We start from the raw sequence: 20,073 nt of genomic DNA on the forward strand, positions 1-20,073 counted from the left end.
ATTAAGGTGGCATTTCATAGATCTTTGGCCATTTGCCCATCAACTAAGGGGCATGGCTCAGTGGTAGAGCATCTGCTTGGCACGTTCAATCCATGGCATCTCCATGTGGGAAACCCTGGAGGGCCACTGCCAGTCAGTGTAGACAACACTGAACTACATGTACCAATGGTCTGACTCAGTAGAAAGTATGCTCATATGTTCCCACCTGTAAATATGTTCCTACCTGAAATATCACCTGCATAGATTTAAAAGATCACTTAGATTATCTGGGGAAATTCTACTCATGGTACTCTACATTTTCGGGTTCTTCTTGCTTCTTTGGCAATCACTCGTAGCAGAGTAAGATTGTCTTCCATAAACAATGTTTTAACAGTTAGTCCGTAAGTGACTGTAGAGGCCAATTCTGGATCCACACATCCTTCCACAGTGGGGACATATATTTCCAGGTATGAGTTGATCATGGGAGGGTTTTGTCCGGAGTTCAAGTGTCTTCAAAGCGCATAACACATTTGGTAAAGGCTGTTCTCCAATTGGAGAGCTTGCAGGCGAGTGTTTCCCAGTACAGTCATGTTGTTGTTGTTTAGTCGTTCAGTCGTGTCCGACTCTTCGTGACCCCATGGGCCAGAGCACGCCAGGCACTTCTGTCTTCCACTGCCTCCCACAGTTTGGTCAAACTCATATTTGTAGCTTTGAGAACACTGTCCAACCATCTCATCCTCAGGTTTCTTCTAAAGGCTGTATGGTTACTTATCTCCTTGGCTCAAAGGTTGCATAACTCCGTAATCTCTGATAGCTCTCTGATGAAAATAGGGACATCCTAAGAACAGTGGGACATTCTGGGATCAAAAATAAATCTGCGGCTGTCCCTGGAAAATAGGGACACTTGGAGGGTCTGTAAGCAATGCCTTGTCCCTTAAAACCACTGTCATGTTCCTGTGGGCAGGAACTGCCTTTGGATGGTTTGTTAGAAACTAGCTGGAGGGCAGTCCAGCTCTGTGGAACTACAGCTATCTAATTGGTTTTGCTTGTATGTGCTGTCTTCGCTTTTATTATGGGGAAACACTACGCAGCCCTTCTAATTAGATTGTTAAACATAATAGCCAAACGGCACAGCCGTGAAGAATGTGCTTCTGCCCTTTTGTTAAATGTAGAACGGGACTCAGCCAAGATCCAGGATTTTTTTCCAGCTCATTTCCCCCCCATCATCAGATCTGATGGTAATGAGACTGTTTATTTTTCTTCTTCAATTAATGCAGAAGACTGTTGCCTTGATGAAGTCCAAAATAAATGTCAAAACACAATTCCAGTAGTGAACACATATCTTTCTTTATTCTGTTGTCCCTTCCTCTATTTGTTTAGAATACTCAGGCCATGCACTAATTAGTGCCTTTGTTCACTGTCTCCACACAAAGGACAAACACAGAGAGGCTCTCTCACCCTTGGGGGGTGGCCTCTCTGAAATGGGCTTGAGAAGGCACACTGGCAGTGTGACAGCAGACATTCCCAAGGTACCGTCCGCACCGTGCTGGATTTTGAGATAAAGAGCTAAAGTTAGCAAGGGAGGATCTGTTGGATTTAAAAGGAGCTGTGATACTAGGCGGGCCCATACAGCTTCCAGGGAGCAATCTATAAATCTTGGGGGCGCTCAGAACTTTGGAAGCAAATAGGCATTTGGGATTTTAGTCAGTCCATTCTGTAGCAGCGGCTTCTGACAGGCAACAGAGAAGAATTGTTGTATGCTGCTCACTCTACCCATAGGGCCAAAAAGTGGTATAAACGTGTTCTTTTAAAATATGAGTTGATAAGATTATTCTTGTGTGGCATGATGCTGTTGCGCAGGGACTCGTGTTTGCATTGTTCATTCTCCATACAAAAAGAATATTGGCAGAACCATGTGCATAATCACATCAAAACTGCTTTATTGGGTGTTTCATCAATGCATACAGGCTCTGGCAGATTGAGAGGATGATACCAAAAGTGGGCCCAACAGCCAGGAAGGCAGCTTCTGCACATGCTGTAAAGGGAAGTGAGGGGTAGCTGGGAGTCCTCAACCGGAGAAGGTAGCCCGTCTAGGAGAACGAAAACTCTGATCCTAAACCTCTGCTGCCTTTCGAGAGGAGAATAGGCCAAGGAGTAAACCCTACACAAATCTGGAGAGGAGTTCCTAGAGCAGTTGGGTGGCTCCTTCTGACAACTCCTGCAGCCAACTGTTGCGAAACGTATTGCTCTGCTTTCCTTTCCAGCGAGGCACATCGTCTGGGCAGCCCAACATGTGGACTGGCAATGTCTAACTAAGTTCAAGCTGCTGGTTTTGGTGCATAAATCTCTAGAGAGCTTGGGATCAGGATACAGTGGTACCTCGGTTTAAGTACACAATTGGTTCCGGAAGTCTGTACTTAACCTGAAGCGTACTTAACCTGAAATAAACGTTCCCATTGAAAGTAATGGAAAGTGGATTAATCTGTTCCAGACGGGTCCGCAGAGAACTTAACCTGAAAGTACTCAAACCGAAGCGTACTTAAACCGAGGTATGACTGTACATGAAATTTCATCTCATCTCTTATATACCTAATGATGGCCTCCTGCAGATGCCATTTCATCAGGGGGTCCATTCTGCCCAATGTAGGAAGCAAGCCTTTAGTGTTGTGTCACCTACCCTTTGGACTCCCCCCCCCCCAATTAAATGTTAGACATGTGACACTTCTGTTTTCTTTTCAATGCCTTCTGGTTCCATTCTTATTTCTCAAATAGCTTTTTAAGTAGAGATCTATCCCAGCCTACATCTGTATTGGAATTGTTTGTAAATACTTCTTTTGTTTCATCACTTGTTGTTTACCACCCTGGGCTTCTTTAGGAGCGTAGGTGCGATATAAATTCAATAAACATTGCTGCTGCTGCTGTGACACTGCTGCTGCCGAGAGTTCTGGAAGGAGGACAGCTCTCTGCTGCAAGGCTCCTGGGAGGCCACTGGGACATTCCTGGAACAACTCTTGGGTTGGGGCAACTCGATAAAACGTTTTAAGGTGTTTTAAATGGTTCTAATTTTGGTTCCTCTGTTTTGTTTTTGTTGGGTTGGTGTTGGTGTTGTTGGTGTTGGTGTTGGTTAAATGCTTAGTTGGGGTTGGTAGTTATTTCAATTTGGGTATAACTGTAAACTGGTTGTTGTTGTTGTTGTTGTTGTTTCTATTGATTTATTGGCTTGTTTGTTGCTTGTATAGGATATCTTTTTATGTTTGAAGTTGTGTTGTGTTTTTATATATGTTGTAAGCCACCCAGAGTGGCCAGATGGATGGGATATAAAATTTTAAAACTATTATTATTATTATTATTATTATTATTATTATTAAACAATTCACTTTAGTAAAGTGAGAGAAGACAAAGATGCAAATGTACTAAAGAAGCTGGAAGTTGTGGCACGTCGCACATGCTCTTGGCCCAGAATTAATTTTTGAAATGTCCTAGTTAAACTGGGATTCAGAAGGCGTAGGAGGCAGGGCAGAGCAAACCTGAGAATTAATAAAAGAACTGAACAGGGGAAATCACAAGCTTCACTCTTTTAAAAAAGAGTGTGTGTGTGTGTGACTGTGTGTGTGTGTGCGTGCGTGCGTGCGTGTGTGCAGGCAGGCAGGCAGGCATGCATGCATGCATGCATGGCAATGCCACAATCCTCTGCTTTGGGGTGCCCGCCCCCATTTCCTGTTTCAAGAAGTGAGTGGGTAAAAGAGAAAAAAATAGACTTGCTCTCAGCATTTCATTCAAGGATAAGAAGAAACGAAATTGCAGCCATTAAAAAATTGAAATATGTGGGCCACAAAAATGGAGACGATTGCTACACAGAGAAATGTATTTACACAGGATAATGAATTGTGCAGAAAATAAAGCTGCACCCCCAAAAGATTTTTATACAATGCCTTTCTGCACAGTGCAGGATCGTGTGTACAAATGAGGCCTTGCGTAAGCGCTGTGCCCTTACTTAAGGTATGGGCTGGAACATGTTATTATATTGTTCAAGATTAAATAATTAGCAGAACATGGTCAAGATCAAAAGGTTCTCCTGTGCCGACGGTAATTCAGAAGTTACCCAAAATATGGCATCCACGACTCCTGCTGCTATGATGACCTGCTCTGGCGAGCCATGTGGGCATGAAATCTTACACACTGACACTGCGTTTTTAATTCAATGTCTTTGTGAGAGGTTAATTTAAGAAACAAAAGCATTTAACCAGCCCCAGCCACCCAAGATATAGCGACTAAAAGGGAATATAATTCATTTGAATGCTAAGCAAAAACAGCAAGCAAGACAGCTGGCTTGTGACCTCCGACACAGAGATCAGTTACAGGGGTAGGCAGCGGGTGGGTGGGCAGGCAGGCAAATGGCAGAGCCTCGTCTTCTCCCTTTCCGTAACAGCCTTATGTCAAAATACTCCCACAGTCGCCCTTACACCAGACCAGGCCTCTTACCTATCCTTCTGAGTCAATCAATCAGTCCTGTTGTTATTATTAGTCAACACATCATTCTAGATCCACAGAGAGAGAGAGAACGGGAAAAGACAGGAGTTCAAAGAGAAAAATCACTTTACTTGACATTGTTCATATAGATCTGAAAAGCTTTTAAGTAAGAACCCTCTATTACTGTAAGGGGAGAAATAAAATTAGTCACTGGCTGTATATGAGTCATGTTCCAGCGCTCTGATATGCAAATGCTGGCAATGTTCACTCTCGAATCATTTCTACCCTTAGACTTCAAACCTTTTACGCCTGTGGACAATGCCTACGCATTGCAAAATGCTGATCTTTGAATTGTTCTTACAAGTGGGACCCACACACACAAAAAGTTGCATCGTCTCCTTACCATAGCTGCCAAGTTTTCACTTTTCTTGCGAGGAAGCCTATTCAGCATAAGGGAAAATCCCTGTAAAAAAGGGATAACTTGGCAGCTATGCTCCTTACCATCAGCCAGCAGGACTCGGCTGAATACCCCGTTTCGTTCCTTCCCTGCTAGGGATGGAAGGACCCGTCCGTGTTGGTTCTCTCAGTTTCTCATTTTCCCAACAATCTGCACTGAAAACAACAAAAACTAATGAAACGTCTTCAGCCTTTTAGTTCAATTTTCAGGCCTGCAGTATCTCCATTTTTACCTCCGTTATTTTCGCCAATACATTCATTTTTATGCACATTTCCGCCTAATATGTGCCTTTTAATAAACACTGTTTGGTTGGAGAGCTGCATCGCAAAATGTGTATCATTGCAGATTTTAAAGGATGGTTGTGTTTCAGTTCTTATTGTTTTGGAGAGTGTGAATATTATAAAACCAGCTGTAATTGAGAACTCAATCAAATTTCTCCCCAACCCTATTTCCCACTCATTTTTATTTTGCAACTGACATTCAACATCCCATTGCTATCGCACAGAGTCCCCACTGGGCTGTCTTGTTTTTTAAAAACTTTTTTGCTTAGTTTTTGTTCTGCTGTCCTTGGGCTTCCTCCCAGTGCCATGTGCTTTCAATACAATATAGCAGGTCCACTGGGAATGCTGGGATTCCCTTTCTCTTTGTTCCCCACCCCCTGTGCATCCCCCCCCCTCTAGAAAGACAGAGGAGTAAATGAAGAAAAACCAGAGACATTTTTCTTCAAGAAAATCTTATTTAGAAGGCAGGTAAAAACCAGCAGAAAGATACCAAAAAATTTTAAAAAATAAGTCAGATGGGATTTAAGACGGATTATGGCAGGGAAAGAGAATAGAAAGAGGCCACAATAGAAATGATATAGGATAAGGATTGTTTATTTTAAATAATGTATTATATGGTCAAGATAAAGTATCCATGTATGATTGATTGATTTTTAATTGATTACAGGTATATTCCACCCTTCTGCCAAGGCAACCAAGGCAGTTTACAGTTTTAAAATACTAATAGAAATAAATAATATTGTCAGAGGGTCGTCGTGGGTACTCTAGAGTAACTCCGCTTGAGTCCAGTTTGTCTTTATAGACTTTTATTGTGCAAGATATTTACAGTGCAGGGACAGCTTAAAACACGACCTCTCATTCCGAATCAGAATCCGGCAGTGGCGTACGTCTGTTCTTACGCCAGCAAAGTAGTCGGGGCACCCCAAAACGCCTCACCCTTGACCTGCTTTGCGGTGCTCTCCTTAACTCTTGCGCCGGAAGGAGCGATGCCCTCTCAGCCTCCTCCCTGAGCAGGCGGTGGCAGGGCTCTCCAGCATCCCTGAGCCCTGGCCTGCACCTCTCCCCCCCCCCGAGCTTTCCCATTGTTCTGCACGCTGGTTTCCCTCACCCTCCAAGTCTTTCCCCTCCCCCCTTGCTGCTTCAGACCCACTGCGGCTCCCAGTGCTTGGCGAGGTGGACGTCAGGATGATGGGGGCTGGCTCCCTGTTGGGAGTCACCCTTACAAATATAAAATGCAAAGTTGGCCCAGCGGGAGGGGGACCAGTCTGGCTTGAGCAGGTCCTGTTATGGCCTTTGCCTGTCTTCCTCACAATCTGCCCCAGAGGGCAGAAGGTGTCCATTGGCCCTAGAAAGTGTCCCTGGTCAAGTTAAAATTAGCTATGGCATTTTGGAGATGTGGAGACTTTCATTATTCTTCCACTACTGAGAGGGGCCTCCTAAGACTGTTGTTAATTGTTAAGTTACCTCAGTGTAACATCTAATTTGGCCCTCATTCAGAACTACCGGTAATTTTGGCACTATGGAAGCCAATGAATAACCCTTTGTTTCTGCCTGAATGGACAGAATCTGCTATAGGTATACATATATAACTTAGCTGGTATGAGGCCAGACCAGGATTTCCTAACATTTGGAGTGTCTGTGCTGGACATTTCATAGGGAAGGAGACACTGAGGATGGAATTTCTGTGGCTGGCTAAATCACTTTTGTGCCTGACTAACATTTGAATAGGACTTTTTAATCTTCAAAGTGACTTTCAGCCCATTTCTCCTGCAATGCCACCAGCATCGATGTAATTCTAATCTCTTGAGCAGATGTTTCGCTGAACTCCGATACTGTAGCTCTGAAGCTGGTGACACTGAACACACTCAGAAAAGCAAAACTCCCATTGAGTCAATATAGAGGCTGCTGAAACTAAAGATACTGTGGTGGAAAGTGCCTTTGTATACGGGGGCGACCATTTGCTATTGTTTGTAACCCTAAACGGGCCAATGACAGCAGGTAGACGCTGGCAGGGCAAAGGATGAAAACTACAACGTAACAGAATACAAGGAGCTTCAGAACTAAGTCGTGAAGGCTTTTTTCGCTGGTCACCTACAATGTGGGAGAAATTCTCCAGAGACTCACACAACTTTGACCCACCAAGCTCAATCTAGTTTGTTGGCTATATATGGCAGCCTATTGGGGGCTCAAATAAACTTCATGTTTTCACATGTGGATAGTTAACCACCACTTGCCTTGGAGAACCAGAAATTGAAATGGCTTCCTTTTTATCACCAGTCTTCACACACTTACCTATACAAATTCAGAGTTACGTAAGGAACCAGATGTTGCCGGACTATGCCTCCCATCAGCCCCAGAAAGCATGGCCAATGGCCAGGGATTATGTGAGCTGCAGTTCAGCAACATCTGGAAGGCCAAAGTTTCCCCACACCTGGTGTAGGTGCTGCTTCCACCATGATCAGCAGCTCCAAACCAAAATTCTCCATGCTGCTGCACACTTCTTATACGTGATGTAAACTGAATGTTTGACAGTAGTATAAATGGGGAATCTGTGGTCTATGAGGTTGCATGAGCACAGTCCTGTTTGCACAAGTGGAATTGCTCACCCTGTGACATGTGTCCCTCCCAAAGCTTCTTCTTAGAGTTGAGAAGCCCTCAGAGCAAGTTTGGGATGATGTCGATGTAGGGCATGGAAGGGAATATTAAACAGAAGCCATTTGTGCAAATAGGAGCTATCCATCCATTATTATTATCGGAATGTAGAAGCTATAGTCCGTTGGTCCATCTAGCTCAGTACTGTCTACCCTGAATAGCAACAGCTCTCCAAGATTTCAGACAGGGGCCTCACCAAGCCCTACCTGGAGATGTCAGGATCTAGGACCTTCAGCATGCAAAGCAGATGTTCTACTACTGAGCTACCACCCTTATTGGGGCCACAGCTCATATTGGGGGTCACTGGAAACAGTGTCAATGTTATCACTACTCAGATGGGCACAGAATGGTAGGTGCCAGACTTCAAACTTATCATAGGTCCTGGAGTGCACCCTCATACAGTTTGGATCGGGAAATCCTTGTACTAGATGATGCGGCTGAGCTTCGGTGGGAAATTCTCTGTGGCAAAAGTAATGTCTATACCAGTTCTCACATCCCATCAGAAATCAAAGGGATCTGAAGTATTTAGGTTGGTTAGATTGCATCCTGCATCTTGAAATGTTTCCCACAAAGTCTGGAACTTTTTCAAACTGTCTAGAAGTTGCATAACACCACAAAAGTTCTCTAGGTTTGTTGCTCCTAGGAACAATGACTAATGCCAGCAAATTGCTGATCAGTGAAAATAAAAGCAAGGAATATTATTTATTTGTTCATTGCACTTAGAAATAAGTTGTTTTAATTTAATGATTCCCAGTCTAATACTTTTAAAAAGATGCCTGAGGGCTTTTCTACTACTACCCAACCCACCTCTTTCCATTCCACTTCCGCCTGGCAGCTGAAAGAACCTCACAGAAAGGCTACACGGAACATTTTAGAACCATTTTATAACCTTATTACCACGGTGCTCCTTTGGAGTTAAGATTTCCTTTGTTGTCGTCCGTCCCCCCCTCCCATCATTAAAATGGAAGGAAGCAATGAATTTTTTGCTTTGCAATTCTATATCTACATGTTTTCCTGATTTTTCCAGGAATCCAGCTGGTATTTCTGTAAATTTGAGATGCTCTCCCACAAAACTTCAAGAAAAAAAGTTACCTAAACCCCTTACTCCAATACAATAAATAATAATCCTTAATAGTGACATTAAAAAGCTAAGCTTAACAGCATGTATAATGAAAAGAGAAGAAGGTGCTGGTACGTTGATGTGCCCATGAGTAAATGTTTAGTTCAGAACTAATTGTGAAATTTGAAACGGAAAACCTTGCAACATGCAAGGCCAGCGTAGTCATCAGACATCTTCAGGCAGCTGCTGAGGCCGGCACTCCCCAGCACAGCTCATAAGACACCGACCCCAGGACACGTGGCTACATGTTTTAACATTTGCACAATGCCTGGAGAGCAGAGCATCGTGGGAGTTTTAAAAGGAAGGTTGCTTAGTACTGGTTTGATGGAGGGCAACCTAGCTCATAGCTGTCAAGTCTCCCGTTTTTCGCGGGAAACCCCCGGATTTAAATCCGTTTCCCACTGGTCTCCCGAATTGAAAAATATCCCGTAAATCCCCCGGATTTGCAGCTCCTGCCGGCGCCGGCAGCCATGTCCCAGCTACCGGCTGGCTGCTCGCTCACTTGGCTTCAGAAATCGCCTCTGCGCATGCCCGAGCATGCGCAGAAGCGATTTCTGGTGCCCAGACATGTGGACACGGGCAGCCCGGCACCAGAAGTCACTACTGCGCATGCCTGGACATGCATAGAAGCGACTTCCGGTGCCGCTCTGCCCATGTCTGGGCATCGGAAACCGCTCTGCCCATGTCTGGACATGCGTAGAAGCGACTTCCGGTGCAGCACCACCGCTGATCCCTTATTTTCCTATCCGGAAATTGACGCCTATGACCTAGCTCCAATCAGAGAAGCCTACTAGAACCCCACTTACAAGGGATGGGTCTCCTTCCAGTCTGAAGGTAGACTTGCCCCAGCCTGCCCTGTTGTCTTCCAGAAGCACCCAGGTAAGCTCAGTGGCTCCTTCCAAACCCATGGGTCTCACCATTCAAGTGTCCACTCTGCCTCCTTCAGTCTAGCAGAGCTACTGACCACACACATTCAGTACAACATAGCAGTGATTGGTTTGTGTGTTCCCCTGGTCTACCCAGGTCAGCTTGAGGAAAGGGGTGTGGGCAGCTATAGAAACTAACCAATTACATTACCCCTTCATTGTTCCGGTTTCTTTAGAATTCCTGAGCAACATCCGGGTGCTTTCAGCTAGCAGCAGATAAACTGAAGTGATCAACTGAGTGATGTTAAGCAACAAGTAGTTGATCAACATTTATGGCAGGTTCACAGTTAAATGATAACAGTACAGTGTCAAGCTATCTTGGTCCAAGAATGGCTGTAGCTGTCTTACAGCTGGTAAATGCTGCTCCTAGCCACTGAGGCCATTCTGTTCCTCAACTGACAAATATGTAATTCTGTCTAGAGTAGCCAAGTAGGCCAGCTCTACCTTTTTATTATTGATATTTTAAACAATTTTTCAACCATTGTAACAAGAATAATACATCAGAATATTCTTCATTCTACACAGTCAAAAACACAGCGGTAACCAGTGAGTAGCATCACAGAACCGGCCTCCCCAGGGAGACTTGCCTGGAGCCTTCATGACATATATTTAGGTGCCAGAAAAAAAAATGTTTCTGTATAACCAGGTCCAGACCCTATTTCACAGATTTACACAAGCCATCCCAGTTTCTTGTTTGATACCAGAATGTCTCACTTATCATTAGGATGTCCCCATTTTCATCTGAAAACTGTTGGTGGGTATGGTAGGGTGTCACTATTTTCATCTGAGGGTATGGAGGTTTGCGACCCCCCCGAGCCAAACTATACAACCTTTCAAAGACATTTGAAGACAGCTCTGTTCTCTTATGTTTTTTATATGTTGGAAGCCTCTAGAGCAGGCACCCCCAAACTGCGGCCCTCCAGATGTTTTGGCCTACAACTCCCATGATCCCTAGCTAACAGGACCAGTGGTCAGGGAAGATGGGAATTGTAGTCCAAAACATCTGGAGGGCCGAAGTTTGGGGATGCCTGCTCTAGAGTGACTGAGGCAACCCAGTCAAAAGGACAAGGTATAAATATTATTATTATTATTATTATTATTATTTTAAATAGAACGTCCCTATTTTCATCTGAGAAATGTTGGAGGATATGCCTGCCTTTAGCATTTTATTGCTTTTTATTTTTTATTGCATTTTATTGCTTTTTTAAATATGTTTGTGGGAGTGGAGTTATTGCTTTGTTCTTGTTTCTGTTTTATTATGTCTTTTGCCTTCTCCTTTTTATGTTGTGAACCACCAACCGTAACCTTTGAATGAAGAGCAGTATACAAATTTAATAAATATAAATAAATAAATAAATCCTATGCTCCTGTGAAGTAACCAAAAATGACATGGCATTTAAAATGGCAAGGCTGAAGTTTCAAAGCTGGGGAGATTGTAATGCTTAATTCCTATTAGTTTAATGAATGCATTAATCCATTGCCTAGAATTCTCTCATCTTAATTACTACTCTTTCTTTATCCCTAATTTGTTCAACTCTCATCCCTGCCATTCAGCCTTAGATACAATTGCTACACCCATCCCGATGCTGTTTTCCTCTTGTTTTTTATTTAACTTGCCATCTGCATGGATGGCGGCCCCAGATTTTTGTAATTAAAGAGAAAGTGAATAATCCCTGCTTGCTCATTTTCCTCACATCACTGATGATTTTATAAACCTCTGTTGTCTTCCCTTCTCTGCTGTCTCCATGACCCTCCATTCCCTAGCCTACTGGAGAGATCTAATGTATCTACTGTAGGGAGGGGGGAGCTACTTGATTCAGTTCACATTTAAAGGCAAACTTGCTTCATTCATGCTTTTTGAAGCAATATGCAAACCAAAACACAGCCATCCTTTGAAAATTCACACTTCACTGAATTGTAAAATTCAGTTCCCTAGCCAAGTAATGTGTACCAAAAAATGCATATACAGTGATACCTCTACTTACGAATAACTCTACTTACGAATGTTTCTACTTACGAATGGAGCTCCGTCCGCCATCTTGGATGCGGTTTAGATAGGATTTTTTCTACTTACGAATTTTTAGATAGGGTTGCTTCCACTTACGAATTTTTTCTCCCAATGCATTCCTATGGGATTCGACTTATGAATTTTTTCGACTTACAAATGTGTGTTCGGAACGCATTAAATTCGTAAGTAGAGTTACCACTGTACTGGGGCGAATGCAAAGATAAGTGAATAACATAAAAAATGCACTATTGGAAAACTGCTTTGAAAAAAATGCATATATTAGGAAAGACTGCATACCAAAATGTGTATATGAGGAGACATTCACACCAAAGTGCTGAGGAATTTCCATGAGGCAATATCGCAAACTGATGTGGATATGTGGAGAACTGAACTTAAAATTGGGAAAAGGAGAAACAGAGAGAACCCAAAATTTGCATGTTCACCCATCCCTAATAACTTTTCAAGTGCACCTCCCCTGAGGACATCAATGCGAATGAAGGCGGCAGCCATTTGTGTATACAAAACACTGAGGTATACTTGGGGCCAACCATTAGGTAGAAGTTGACCTGCCACTTGTGATGCCAACCACTGGAAATCAAATGTGCTCCTATTTGCCTTGAGAACTGAGGCTGCCCTCATCCTCAGTTCTATTCGTAATAACATCAGAATCTGGCCAAAATTGGTGTAACTAGGTAGGAAGATATGTAGATGGATGGGAGGTGGAGTAATTTGGTTAGGGTTATATTTTAATGCAAACCTATCAAATCTGCACTACATGAAATAATGTATGAACACCAATACAGCTGTCTTTCAAATGCAGATCACCACCAGAAATGCATATCTAAAGAGGATGTGTGCCTGAAATATCTATATTATTGAAATAAATTTTATTACAAAAAAATGTTTGCAAGAATATGTATGTTAGAAGAAATGGGCACTAAAATGCTGATGAATTTTCATGAGGTGTTTTTTTAAAACTGCAAACTGATGCAGAAATGTGGCAAAGTGAAGTAAAGATTGGAGAAATGGACTGCAAGAAGTTGAAATTGACAGATTCATTCATTCCTAGTTACATATCAGCTGTAAGTGTCTTATTGCATTATGCCCTGGTAAATGCTACCTCCTTCTTGTCCCAGACAGCTTACAGTTCAGGAATTGGATGGCACTGGCTCAAAGTATTCTACCTGGTGATTTTCTGCAATTTGCAGGGGGGCGGGGACAGGGAATACTCCCTGGATATTTTATTCATCTTTCAAGGGTGGGCAAATTTTAAGAATTTTCAAAGAGTGGTCTTAGCTTGCAAAACAGCTTGGTTAAGATTATCTTCCTTTCATACAAAAAAAAGCTAGTGGCTTGGCAGCTTGGCAACATTCCTGGGACAGAATGACTTTGAGAATTATGCTGTCTCACGGTGTCATAACTTCCAGAGTGGCATTTTTTGACCCAGAAATGTTGACGAACACCCAAGGCAGCACTTGAAGCAGCAATACATTTCATTTCTTTCTTTCTTTCAGTTTTATAAAAAGAAAGGAAGGGGAGGAAATGCATCAATTTAAAGATCCCCTCCTAAAAATTCCAAAAGGTCACCTGTCCCTTAAGATCTCTGAAATGCCCCCCCCCCCAATTCTTTCCAACTCTGTTAGAATTTCCATTCGCTTTAGAGAATGGGACTCCCAGATGATGGGTTGTATCCAGAGTAGAACGACTGAAATTAATGGCTATGAATGACTTAGGCCCATTCATTTCAATGAGACTACTCTCAGTAGAACTTAGTTGCTGACACCCCTGTGTTAATAACAAAACTGACAATCCATAAACAAAACAAAAGGAGCCACACTACTGTTTTGGACCAATGCCTTGCTCATCTAGAGAGGTGAGCATCTCTCCAATAAAACAGGAAGGAAAAGTGCAAGGAAGCGTCCGCATTTGGTCCTAATCGTTACCCCGTGATTGAAAAGAACGCAATGCTTTGCTCTCCTGGGCATTTAACCTTTTTCTTTTGATTAACCACCCTGCCATGAACCACCCTACAATGAAAGCATCCTGCCATAATAGGCAAACCAATTAAGTAAATGGATTGCTGCCCTATGGGCTCCTTTTGAAGAAAGTAAATGGCACGTTATGAAGAATAGCAGATTTCTGAACGGGATTGCAAGAAGTCAATTATTATTCCAAAGCATATTAATTGAAAAAGGCTGAAAACAGCCTTTTAGCTGGCCTCCTACTGCATATGTGAGTGGTTTTAGTTGATTATCAGACCAGCTAAGGAGAGACAGTCAGGCTAATCAGTACGGATAGGACTAGCTGGTCTAAATCTTGTGCTAAATTTAGCAACACATTCTGTTAGCAGGCATGAGAAGCAATAGGTGTAGCTGCCATACAGCAGGATCTAGCAGAACAATGACTTCTACGGGACTCCAAGGGCAACTGATATGCAGCTGACGCTGCAACGGCTCCGAGCCATAAAGTGCCTCGCTTCTTTTCCTGCTCTCTTAGCAATGGGAATGTGCATGGGGAAGTATACAGAATGAAGGAGAGCGAGGGGGAGAGGAGGAGGAGGAGGATGGAGAATTCAATGCGCTATATATAGACTTGGGTAGCAAGTATTGTCACACCAAGGGATTTTTCTTCGTGCTCTGACTGGTCAGCTCAGCCAAGGCCGCAAGAAAACCAGGCATTGGGCCAAATAGCAGCAGTGAAGTATTGCTGAAAAGGTGCTGCCTGCAGGGACTGATCTAGCTGGTTTTGCCAGGACATTCATGGTCTAGCTGATGTTTGCATTCTTGTAGGCACATCCACAATTTATCAATGGAGCGGACACTGACATCCAAGGCAATGGGGAAGCCCTTTATGTCTGTACGTCAAACAGAACCTCTGAAGCTGCATTAGACCTGGTTGATCATCAGATGTGTGTTTGCTTTGCAGCTGAGTAGGCCTTTGCGGCTCATGGCAATATTCTTGTTCGGTTTTGAGGGGAGGGAACAGAGATGTTGCTATATGTTTCTGTTAGAACAGCCCTCACAAGAATGGCCTTCAAACATTCTGTTTAATGTATTATTATTAATATTATTATTGTTTTATGGACCTCGGCCCAGTATACCTGAAGGAGCGTCTCTACCCACATCGTTCAGCCCTGACACTGAGGTCCAGCTCCGAGGGCCTTATGGCAGTTCCCTCCCTGCGAGAAGTGAGGTTACAGGGAACCAGGCAGAGGGCCTTCTCGGTAGTGGCGCCTGCCCTGTGGAATGCCCTCCCATTAGATGTCAAGGAAATAAACAACTATCTGACTTTTAGAAGACATCTGAAGGCAGCCCTGTTTAGGGAAGTTTTTAATGTGTGATGTCATATTCTGTTTTTAATATTCTATCGGGAGCCGCCCAGAGTGGGCAGGGTATAAATAACAATTTTTTATATTATTATTATTATTATTATTATTATTATTATTATTATTATTCTAGCAGATGTAAATAGGAACAATATACATTAATACATTAAACAAGCCTAAGAAATAGCATAATAAATAGATTGTAAATATTCCCGTATATAATAACACAAAGCAAACACGTGTTTACTGTTCCTCCCAACATGTCACTAATCATATTTATTCAATATTCTGTTTATTAACAGGGGCAGGGCAAAGGTTTGCATGAAGGTGAATGCAAGGATTCACTTAGCCCATGTCCTCCTCCTGCATCAGTTAGAGAAAGCTCCCCGATTTCCATCTGCTAGCAATACAACCCCGGCCACAAAGACAACTGTCGTGACAACCGCACAAGAGTTAGTCTTTCAAATAAAACTTGTGAAAAGCTACTGCCCTCCAGCCTCCTCCCACTGCAGTTAACGGCATTAAATAGCACTCTAACTAGTATTTATTTTCTTAGGCGTTCCTCACTTGCACAGCTGCTGGCATGCTGGCCTTTGATTTAAAATAAGCCCAACAGGATGAGAGTTTAGAATCCCTGAAGGTCAGGAGGGGTGTGTGTATTTCTATCTATGAAGGGCCTGTCTGAAAGAAACGTCCAACAGGCTAACTTTAACCCTCATAGGCGGATAGCCTTGGATTATAAGCACTTGCCTCTCGTCAATTTTGCATGCTCTTTTCGTCTGGGAACTACAATGGCTCAATGATTATTATTATTTTTTCCAGATGGAGGCTAACCACAAAGACACCACTGGGGTTCTTTTGAAAAAATGGTCCTCAGTGGGTGCCTTTTCTAGGGTCTCTTTCCCCCCCCCTCCTTGCCCTCCTCTTGTACTTCATCCTATCCTGCACCTTGTGGGAACCTATTTCCAAGCAGGAGAAAACAAGCATGCTCCCTCTTCCATGTGACAGCCCTTAAGATATTTGAAGGTGGCTATCATATTTCCTCTGAGGCTCCTCTTTCCTAGGATAACATACCCAGCTCCTTCAACCATTCCTCATAAGGCCTAGTTTCCAGATCCTTGATCGTCTTGGTCACCCTCCTGTGCACACATTCCAGCTTGTCAACATCTTTCTTAAATTGTGGTGTCCAGAACTGGACACAATATTCCAGCTGTGGTCTGACAAAGGCAGAATACAGCAGTACTATTACTTCCCTTGATCTGGACGCTATACTTCTGTTGATGCAGCCTAGAATAGCATTAGCTTTTTTTTGCTGCTACATCACACTGTTGACCCATGTTGAGCTTGTGGTCTGCTAAGACCCCTAGATCCTTGTCATATGTCCCCCATCTTATATTTGTGCAACTGGTTCTTCCTGCCTAAGTGGAGAACCTTACATTTGTCCCCACTGAAATTCATTTTGTTAGTTTTGGGCCAGTTACCTGGTTATAATCAGCCTCTTCCTCCAAACTGGTACAACTGAGAATCATCTAGCCAGACTGAATGTTGTACTGTCTTATGTATAAAAAGATGCACAATGAGATAGGGGGCAAATTTCTCATTGGTTGTCCATATGCCTTGTTAGCTAATGTTGAACCACCTGATGTTGTCCCTTCTCTTCAGTTGTCCTATCAACCTGCACTTACACAGGTTCTATTTTCTTGGAATGAAGATCAGTGGAGGTGTCTTAAGCAATGTGGTTTCATTTACACAGATATACAACTTGCATGGATGGGCTCGCATCATTAACACTCCTACGGATCATGATTCCCCTTTAGGTTTCCAGGGGATCCCCAAAACCCAGCATGGAGCAGCACAGAGCCAGACATGGCTCTGTGTCCTCCTCCAGCTCAAACACACAACTCTGGCTATTTCTCTTCTACTACCAAACAGCATCTTAAAAAGCAGAGACATCACCTTGCTGACAAAGGTCCATATAGTTAAAGCTATGGTTTTCCCAATAGTGATGTATGGAAGTGAGAGCTGGACCATAAAGAAGGTTGATCACCGAAGAATTGATGCTTTTGAATTATGGTGCTGGAGGAGACTCTTGAGAGTCCCATGGACTACAAGAAGATCAAACCTATCCATTCTGAAGGAAATCAGCCCTGAGTGCTCACTGGAAGGACAGATCCTGAAGCTGAGGCTCCAATACTTTCGCCACCTCATGAGAAGAGAAGACTCCCTGAAAAAGACCCTGATGTTAGGAAAGATGGAGGGCCCAAGGAGAAGGGGACGACAGAGGACAAGATGGTTGGACAGCGTTCTCGAAGCTACGAACATGAGTTTGACCAAACTGCGGGAGGCAGTGGAAGACAGGAGTGCCTGGCGTGTTCTGGTCTATGGGGTCACAAAGACTCAGACACGACTAAGCGACTAAACAACAACAACCAGCCAGGTGAGGAGGAGAAGAAAGGCCAGCCCATTCGCCTTTATCACGGAGCAACTTCTTTGGATATGCTAAATGGTGGTACTTAAGTAGCCAAGCAAAGCCATTACCTTAACATAAGGAACTGAACTGGCAAGTTACACTTTATATGTTCTACCCTCACAGATACGGGATTGAAAGTTGGAACGGGACCCAGGGTTTCATCTAAACTGACCCCCACACACAACTCATAACAATATGTTAGTGACGTTTTCAATCAGGCTGACCTGTGGCCCCCTAGACAACTTCCATCACCTTCAGTCAACATGGCTAATAGGGGTTATGAGAGCAACCTCTGGACAGTCAAACTTTAGCCACCCCTCTTGTAGATGAAGAAGCACTTTTTATTGTCTGAGAACTGTTATCCGGCCATCGTAGTAGATGTACGTTTTTAGAGTGAAAAATTTCTCCTATTCATTCTCTTCTAGCCGTATATAATCTTATAGATCTCTATCATGTTCTGTACCAACCGTCTTTTTTGCAGAGCATCAAAGCCCAAGCTGTTTAAGACTTTCTTTATATGGAAATAGCTTCTGTCACAGAAACAGTATACAACCATATGAGCCTCACAAAGCCCTTCTTCAGGCAGGGATGAAAAGCACAAGAAAGTGCAGCGACGTAAACCAGATTAAAGCTGAACAAGCGTTGAGCAAGTTAACAGCAATGCAAATATCTCAAAAACTGACAGAAGGTGGGCCAATAAATTACATTACTGGACATCAATACTGCAGCCTATCTATTGGGATAGAAGAAGCAACATTTCTCAGTATTAAGTAAAATCCAAATACAACAGTCTAGAAACTTTAGAGTGTGCCATGTGGCAATATCCCGAGAGGCTCCCAGAGTGCCTTCTTTGTCCTCTAAGCAGAAAAGGCTACATGCTAATAGTATTCTGGCACTGGAACCAGTTGCAGCCCAGTTACAATCATCAGCACATTTTGTCAAATAATTGACAGCCTGACGGTTATGAGAGATGACACTGCCAATATTTCATAAAGGCTGAAAGAAACGTTTCTCAATTCCATGTTGCATAAACAAAGCATGCAGGAAAGCCCCAGGAATGCTAACGATCGCCAATACTTAACAATATTTAATTACAACTTCTCATCAGCTTAGCACAGAGCAGAAGAATTTTCAGAAAGTTATGCAAGTGGGGGAAGGGTTTAAAAGGCTCTATGTACTTGTGCGGAGAAAGGGGGGGGGAATCATTTACCTTCTTCCCCAGCCAATGCAACAGTATTTCCCACTTTACATTATTTGTGCAGGGCAACTTTAAATGCTCCAGCGCTGAGTCTTTCATTGCTTTCCCCAAAGAGATTTGACAATTCAAATAGACCTCATTGTTGGACATTTTTGCCCCGATGATCAGCGTCAATTACCCTTAATTTCATCCCATTATATAATGATAATGTAGGTCACACTTACAAGCAGGGCCACTGTATCTTAGAAAGCAAGCAGTGACATAGAAACAGAAAACGCTGCAGAGTGCAATCCTATGCAGACTGAATCCTAAGCAAACCCCACTGAACTCAATGAGACTTGCTCCTCAGTAAACATGGTTACGATGTAGCTGTTCAGACTTTATGAATTAGCCTGTCATTTCAATGATTGTTTTGCATTGTTTTTAATTGTGTTTTATATTTTACTATGTAGAGCACACTGCCTTGATATTTTACATGAGTTTGCTGTATATTGATGCTTAAATAAATACCCACCATCTTGAGCGGATCATGATGATATAATATTATAACTAGTTATAATGACCTTATTTCCGAAAGTTTAACCAATAGAAATGATGCTCCACCTGCATCCCTGCCAAATCATACCAATCCTTGCCTGACCCCAAGCCCCTTGCCCTGACCAACTTGTCAGAAGTTGGGACTGACACCTGACATAGTTAAACTAGCACCATGGACAGATGACACATGTCATACACATGACATGCGAATGCATGTTGCAGAAGACCCAACTGCCATTACAAAGAGCAGCATTTCCCCTAGAGAAGTGGCAGGGGCGCTGTCTTTTTCCTACCTGCTGATATTCTGCGGCAACTTCACCCCACCTCATGGTTAGGACCGCAATACCTCAAGGAATGCTTCTCCCCAAGTAATGGTTTTCTTCCTGCTTCCTTCCAGGCATGCACCTGCAAAGGTAAACATACAACTGGAGCTCGAGGAGGAAGGAAATGAGTCTGGTGAAGAGGTGGGGAGGGTGAACAACTCATGGCATATAAGTATCACACCCTAAATAGGATGGACATTTCTAACGGAAGATTGCTCTTTAATTCAGAAAGCAGCACATCAGGTGTAATGACCCCAAAACTATATTGCCTCCCAAGTGCATTTGGCTATGCACTTTCCTGGCACAAAGAAAAACAAGCCCAGCTCT

At 43.1% G+C, this 20,073-nt stretch overlaps 1 long non-coding RNA gene across 1 annotated transcript in view; it reads right to left on the minus strand.

Annotated features, from left to right (window-relative positions):
• LOC148686018 (uncharacterized) overlaps positions 1-5,057 on the minus strand; it is a 29,272-nt gene extending 24,215 nt beyond the window's left edge. The window contains exon 1 of the long non-coding RNA XR_015949862.1: positions 4,951-5,057. This is a non-coding gene — a long non-coding RNA (uncharacterized LOC148686018). The remainder of the gene's footprint in view (positions 1-4,950) is intronic.
• Between the last annotated feature and the right edge of the window lie 15,016 nt (positions 5,058-20,073).

This window comes from Zootoca vivipara, chromosome 4 (assembly GCF_965207765.1).
Source record: "Zootoca vivipara chromosome 4, rZooViv2.hap1.1, whole genome shotgun sequence".
In the NCBI taxonomy this organism is placed as follows: domain Eukaryota; kingdom Metazoa; phylum Chordata; class Lepidosauria; order Squamata; family Lacertidae; genus Zootoca; species Zootoca vivipara.